The following is a 7,294-nucleotide window of genomic DNA, read 5'->3' as shown; positions in this document are numbered from 1 at the left end:
GTTCAACACTTCTTTGACCTGCGCTTCTTTATGAACCTGATCTGTTATGACTGGCGGATCAACCATGTAATCATCAACCTGATTCTTATCAATTTCCATTTTATCTGGGTCACCTTCAATTAGCCACTATTCAATGGAATAAATGACCTCCTCATAATAAGATGGAGCTTGCTGCAACAAACAGGGAGGCTTATGATTTGTTGACGTTTCCTTGTTTCTTTCACCCTCTGACCGATGTTGAAATTTCTATACCTGTATCTTTTCCATTGTTATGGCATCCATCTAGTTAGAGTGTTCAACCTTCATAAAACTGACTTCCTTGGCATGGTTTTCCTCCATGGTCAATAACCTATTCAGAAGACATATATGACCAACTTCCTTTATACTTTTATCATACTTTTCTTTCATGCCCATGAAGCTGTTTTGCATATAGTTTATCTCTTTCTTATGATTTTCTTGCATGGTAACTAACTAATTATTATAATCGAATATCATGATGGTCATTTCTTCATCCATAGTTGACAATTTGTTATGAATCAAATTTATTTCTTCTTGATAGCTTGCTTTCATGGCAATTACTTGATTTGAATGATTGAATTACATGATTGTCATCTTTTCCTCCAAGGCTAATAACTTACTTTGCATAAAATTAATTTCCCTGGCATTATCATTTGTTAATCTAGCTTGATTAAGTTCCATATATTTAATAAGTTGAGCCTGATTAACTTCTGCATTCTTGATTACTTGAGCCTCATTTAACTGTATGTCTTTAACTATTTGAATTAATTCCTTGAAATTGTTTTCAACTTCTATAGTTTCCTTTACTTCATATTTTTCTTTGACCTTTTATTTATCTCCGTATCTATCTTCAAAGGCATCAATGTTTGATTGTAGAGAATCAAAAATGTTATCAGGGAACTTAATACACCAATCTAAAGCATCTCCAGATAAGGTGAGAATGAAAATCTTCATCTTCACATCTTCATAGTTAGAATATGGGCGACACTTGCTTATACAAAGGTTGGCATTCCAAAGGTGAGTTTCGGCAGTAAAAACATTGTTACCTTAAAAAGGAGGAAATTCATCGATGGCTTCACCAAAAAAATAAGGATAACCATGTGGAGCTCCCTGAATGTTAGTAAAATCACAAGGAGAAAACAAGTCAAAATTCATGATGCCTGCCTAACGGAAAAAAATATGGGCCAAATGGATACTAGAGAGAGAGAGAGATCCCCGCTCAAAAATATCAAAACTTCCATAAGAAGCGAGCTTCTAGCAAAAATTCATGTAAGAAATGGAAGAAGTGGAGTCACCACTTGAGCATGAATTTCTCACAAAATTTTCAAAGGTGAAACCGAAAAGTTAGTGGATGGAGGCAGATGTATATTCAGGGAGGGCTCCTTGTCTAGGATTAAATGAATGAATCAGTGGAGTCACCACACAAATAGGAAACCAACAGGAATGTCCAGGTGCAGAAAGTGAAGATGAAAGGATTAGATGAGAGAGATGACGAGAGTTAGGACGGTGAGAAATGAAGAGACGAAATTATGCTAGAAAAATGAGATGAAATGTCGTAAAACCAAGGTCCAATAAATTGGTCCTTAGTGGAAACGCCAAGAAGTGTTGGCTTTTCTGTCTCAAATGAGATATGAGAAATGAGAAGAATGATAAGGAAATGTTGTTGGAATGCCGATAATAAAATATCCCCAGAAACGGCATCAAAAAATGTTGTTGCACAAAGCGTCTAAGCACCACGATAACGCTCAGAGTAAGGGTCTTCACTCTAATCCTTATTCACTCCGTTTAGACTCTCTCCTAGACAAGTCAAGGGGGGTAGTCCTTGGGGTGAATGAATGAGGATAGGCTATAGAACACAAGCTCTAGGAGACATCGAGTTGTCCATCTTTAACTCTCCTAGAGCCTATGTTCTATAGGATATCCTCATTAATTCACCCCAGGGACTACCCCCCTTGACTTGTCTAGGAGAGAGTCTAAACAGAGTGAGTAAGGATTAGAGTAACAGCCCTTACTCTGAGTGTTGTCACGGTGCCTAGACACTTTGTGCGACTACACACACAACACCATATATACAACATGCACACAACATTATTTGTACAAAATACTACATATACAACATTACACATCACCATAGGTACAATCACTGAATATATAACATATACACAACAATATCACTGCAAATCCAAAACCATATTGCCTCTACGAAGCAACCTATGCTTATCTTAGCATGTCATAGATCATATTGCTTTCATTTCGTTGATGTATCCCTCAATACAGTTTGTCCATAACATAGACATAATATAATCACATAATATCAACTCACAACCATATGATACTGACCTCATAGATTTTTCAGGACTACTCTTCCCACTTGATTCCTCGTAAACTAGGAACCTCTTCATGTCATTCACCTGCATAAGCAATCATTCCTCCACAAGAATGATTCCTAACGACCCTGTCAGACAATAACATACATACATATATACATATAAATATTAGCATTAAACAATCATGATCATGTTAGACAACGACATACATACATACATATAAACATTAGCATAAAAACAATCATGACCCATGATGGCCCTATCAAACATGACATACATACATACGTACATTTATACATATATAGACATCAGCATAATCGTGATCACAACATAATTACCAAATATCATAAGGTCAAGGTTAAGAGAACTCCCTTTATCTGTTCACAGCATGCACAACATTGAGAACAACGATTCCCAACATATCCAAGGCATTTGACACCTCAATACCATTTACTTTACCTTTTATATTACCTTTCTCATGATTATTCTTCCATCGTTCATTTATCCCAATGGACCCAACCAACTCAACCGATTTTCATACTCTTGCCTTCAAATGCCCTTATACATGCATTGAGATTCATCCGGGTCGTACATTACCTCCTAGGTTTCATTCACCTTTCCCCGAGCTCCACTAACTTTCCTCTTTTCCAAACCAATTCCTAAGACTCTTACAACATAAAATATAAGAGAAAAAACAAACAAGAAGAAAACCATGAAAACTAATAGCAATACGACATCACAAACAAAGTGGTATGGTCATACACTAAACATAAACAAAAGCGCAATCAAGTGCAACAAATCACAAAAGACAAAGAGTAGAAGACTAGCAACAAACACCATGACTCAATCCCCATGGTTCCCAATGCTTCCAAACGAAAACTCAACTTGAGCCTTCTCCAAGATTTCATGGCAATCTCTTTTACCCTGCAATTCTCTATATCATACTGCCATAAACACATAATTGTCAGCACGTAAATAAATATACAATATACTAGCTATCTTACCTTTCTGTGTCAAGCAAGATTCCTTGTAGTTGAACACATCTGTGTCATCTCTCAAGGGACTCCAATTCCCTTGACAAATATATCTATAACTAGACACCAACTGTTATACCTTTCAAATACATGTCCATGAATATATCACAAATCCACATAATTTCAAACAATATTAGGGTTAATAGGACTTCTTGTATTCAAAGCATTCATTCGTTTGGAATTGATGTTTCCAAACATAGCCAAAGGAATCCTCTCCAATTTCCCTTATTTTACCTTTTTACCTTGTTTCAATCAAGTCTTACTATGTACTGTCACATCACTATTAGTTATATAAACAATTCAACTATTAACTTGTCATGGTAATACCAAGCATGTTGCCCTGCAACTATTCACACATGTCAACCACATCTTCCAAAGTTCAAGACATCATATATGTTAATTTGGAATCAACCCTTTCCAATTATAACAACCATGTCATACTCAACAATCAACTCACATTCATTAGTCATAATACATAATGCTACAACTATAACCTACTTACACTCGAGTACATATCAGTTGTCTTAACACATATGTATTAATACAACCATCTTAAATCAAGATCATTTCTTCATGAAATCTCATAGACACATACTCATATCATAGAATCAATCAAACATTCAAACAAACTATAAATGTCCCATGTTAGATAAATCAACTAGACGACAAAATAGACACAAAACACTCAAACACCAAATAGACGACATAATCAAATAGTCAAGCACCAACAATACGACATAGGCAAACTCATACCTTAATGTATCTTAGGGGAGGCTATCTTGTATGCACAATCAAGCTAGATTAGAACGATATAACTTCACAACATATCATATCAACTATAAATAAGGTCATGATATCCATAACAATAACTAGCTAACATGTTAACATAATAAATTCATCAATAATTATCATTCATGCATAACAATCACATATGCAAAGTCAGTCTAGATTAGTATGACATAATATCACAATGCATTAACTCATACCCGAATGTCATAACCATTATCATATGCATATGTCAATTCAAATTAGCACAAAACATAATAACATTAAGACCTCAGTTGCAATGACCATAATCATCATGCATATGACTGCAATGCATATAACAGCAGGTTAATATCCTTCATGATTAATCGACGCATGTACATATTACTACACTAATCAAATAGCATCTATCATGTATGTAACCATACCATCAATAGAATGAAAGGCATACACATAACCATAACGAACATAACAACACTTAACCTACATACATGCATGCAAAACATACAACACATGTATGTGAATCTGCTCTCACCCCCAAAGTCTAGTGATGCAACCTCACTCTAATGAATTGCATCTCCTGCTTCATCTCAGTCAACACATTAGCATCATAACATACCAATAACATCATGATGACACAAGACCACAACAATGACCATCGTGATGCATCTCTGACCTACTATACATGCATAATCATAACCATGACAATACATGCATAACAACATATAGACATCAACATGCATAATAAATGCATATACAACTGACATGCATTCATGACAAACACATCCCAACAACAACATCATCAACTTTCACATGGAAAAACAATTGTAACAATGACCACTACCATGCATACATAACAAGAACATATATAGCCTACATGCATGCATGATAAACATATTCCGCCCTTCCAGTCCAAGGGTTGAACCATACTCCGATACCACTTTGTGGTATCAGATATCACACAAGGATAATGGAAACAAGAAACCACCCAAAGAGAACGAAACCATGCTTTGGAGCGCAACCCGTTCTAATACCACTTGGTGGTATTAGATATGACCCAAAGAGAGTGAAACCCGATCTGATACCACTCTGTAACACCCTCATCGTACATCTACCAAAGTAACCGACCAACTGAAGTAAATATGTGACGAAGAGTTACTATGATGGGATTCAACCTCCTAAGTCACCTTAAGAAAGTGGAATCAATGGAAACACACCATAAAGACCTTCCACCTCAGTAGCAAAACTCCCAGAAGGCATCCCAACCACTCAGGTAACCAACCTCTGAGACCAACTGAAGTTTTAGTGCATCAAGACCTTGGACACTCCCTTGATATGGACAAGGGTGTGCCTGGGGGGCTCTAGAATATCCCACAGCAAGGGCAAGGAAGCTTTCGGGGACCTTTTTCCCTAGTTTTGTGCCTACGACTCTGAGATTTGTGCCACTTTTTCAGGCCCAAAACCCAAGTCACCACTCAAAACTCAATGACACATTTAGAAATGAAATTTCACAACAAAACAAAGATACATTTGCAAAAACATCAACAAGCACTAGAGTCAATCCCTACTAGCCATGACAGGAATTTCATCAAACATGTCACAAACATGAAGGCTGCAAGTCTTAATAGTAGAATGGAGCATAGGAGTCTCATACTTATATGAGATTCACTATGAGGCATTATTTCCTTATGACATTAGTTGCATTATCATCTATTAGGCCATAGATACATTGTTCATTCATTTACAAGTAAAAACATAATGGCAGCCATACATCACCACTATCATCATACATATTCATAACTGGCATAATGACAACAGAATTACCAAGGAAACAATAGCCATATAATCCACATATGAACCAATATAATACTCATGAAATAACAAGGATAACTAATCTCATATTAATGAATGCAATGAACAACCAGGTTTGGGACTTCCACGAACCACCCGATCATAGATTGGCTGAACCAAATCTTTCTTTCAGCCAATTATCCTCGTGCCATATTCCAAGCATGAATGTGGGACTTAAGACCAAACTTAATCAGGGCTTCTCGAGGCTACACCACCTCACCCTCATCCATAGAACCAGGCTTTACCCCAATCCATTTCGGATAACTAGGCCATAAAACAAGCATGGATTCCACCAAATTTCTCCACCTAAACCATGGGAATTTCCCTATCTCCTAGTCTCTAGGCTTTACCGCAATCCACGCCTGGTCACTAGGCCCTAACTGAGACTCCACCCTCTAGGCTTTATCATATATCCCGCCATTCACCAACAAGGATTTCTAGGCCTAATCAAGGGAAACCACCTATAAGATTTACCATATATCCTACCATTAAATGCTCAAGGATTCCTAGACCCACCTAGGCACACAATACATGGATTTACGCAACCCACAGTCTGGTTCAAGGGTCACCAGGCCAGTGGATTTACCGTAATCCACAGTTCGTTTCAGGGATTACTAGGCCATGAGTTCTTTCTTTTTAAGATCCACCTCACTCAACTTCGAATCATTTAGCAATCCATCTCAACTAAAACATGAGAACCTCGTCACACCATGGCTATCCAGAAATGGAAAGGCTAGGCTGAAAACATTGTCACACCTGAAACAACCCATGCCATGACAACAAAGAATCACATGCAATATTATGCATGCCAAATCTTACAATGAACTCACACATGCAAATTAATACCTACAAAGAATATTTTTGTATATTTTGATCCTTCTCTTCGTTACTTGCTCCTTCCTTCCTCTTTCCTTCTTTGCCTTTCTTGATCCAACGCCAAATTGATCCAAGAAAACTCTAAGTGTCCAAGAGTGAGAGAGAGAGAGAGAGAGAGAGAGAGAGAGAACAATGCGAGAGCTCCAAAACTGAACTGACAAAAGGTTACACTATCAAAGCTTGAGCAAAAGCTTACACTGACCAAGATTGAGCAAAATCTTACACTAACCAAGCCTGAGAAAAATCTTACCAACTAGTCCTCATAAGCCTTTTTATCAATGATGCCCCTATTTTCTTCATTTTTCATTATTTTCCATCATTTTCCATCATTTTCCTCCTCACATGAAACCTGTGACCTTTCACCGTCCTTTTCTCTTAATTTCCATTATTTTCATAAATAAATGTGCCAAAAATGCCAGTTTT

This window comes from Pinus tabuliformis, chromosome 6 (genome assembly GCF_031772625.1).
Source record: "Pinus tabuliformis cultivar Carrire ecotype Pingquan chromosome 6, CPIR1, whole genome shotgun sequence".
In the NCBI taxonomy this organism is placed as follows: Eukaryota; Viridiplantae; Streptophyta; class Pinopsida; order Pinales; family Pinaceae; genus Pinus; species Pinus tabuliformis.
Note: the sequence above shows the minus strand (reverse complement) of the source record.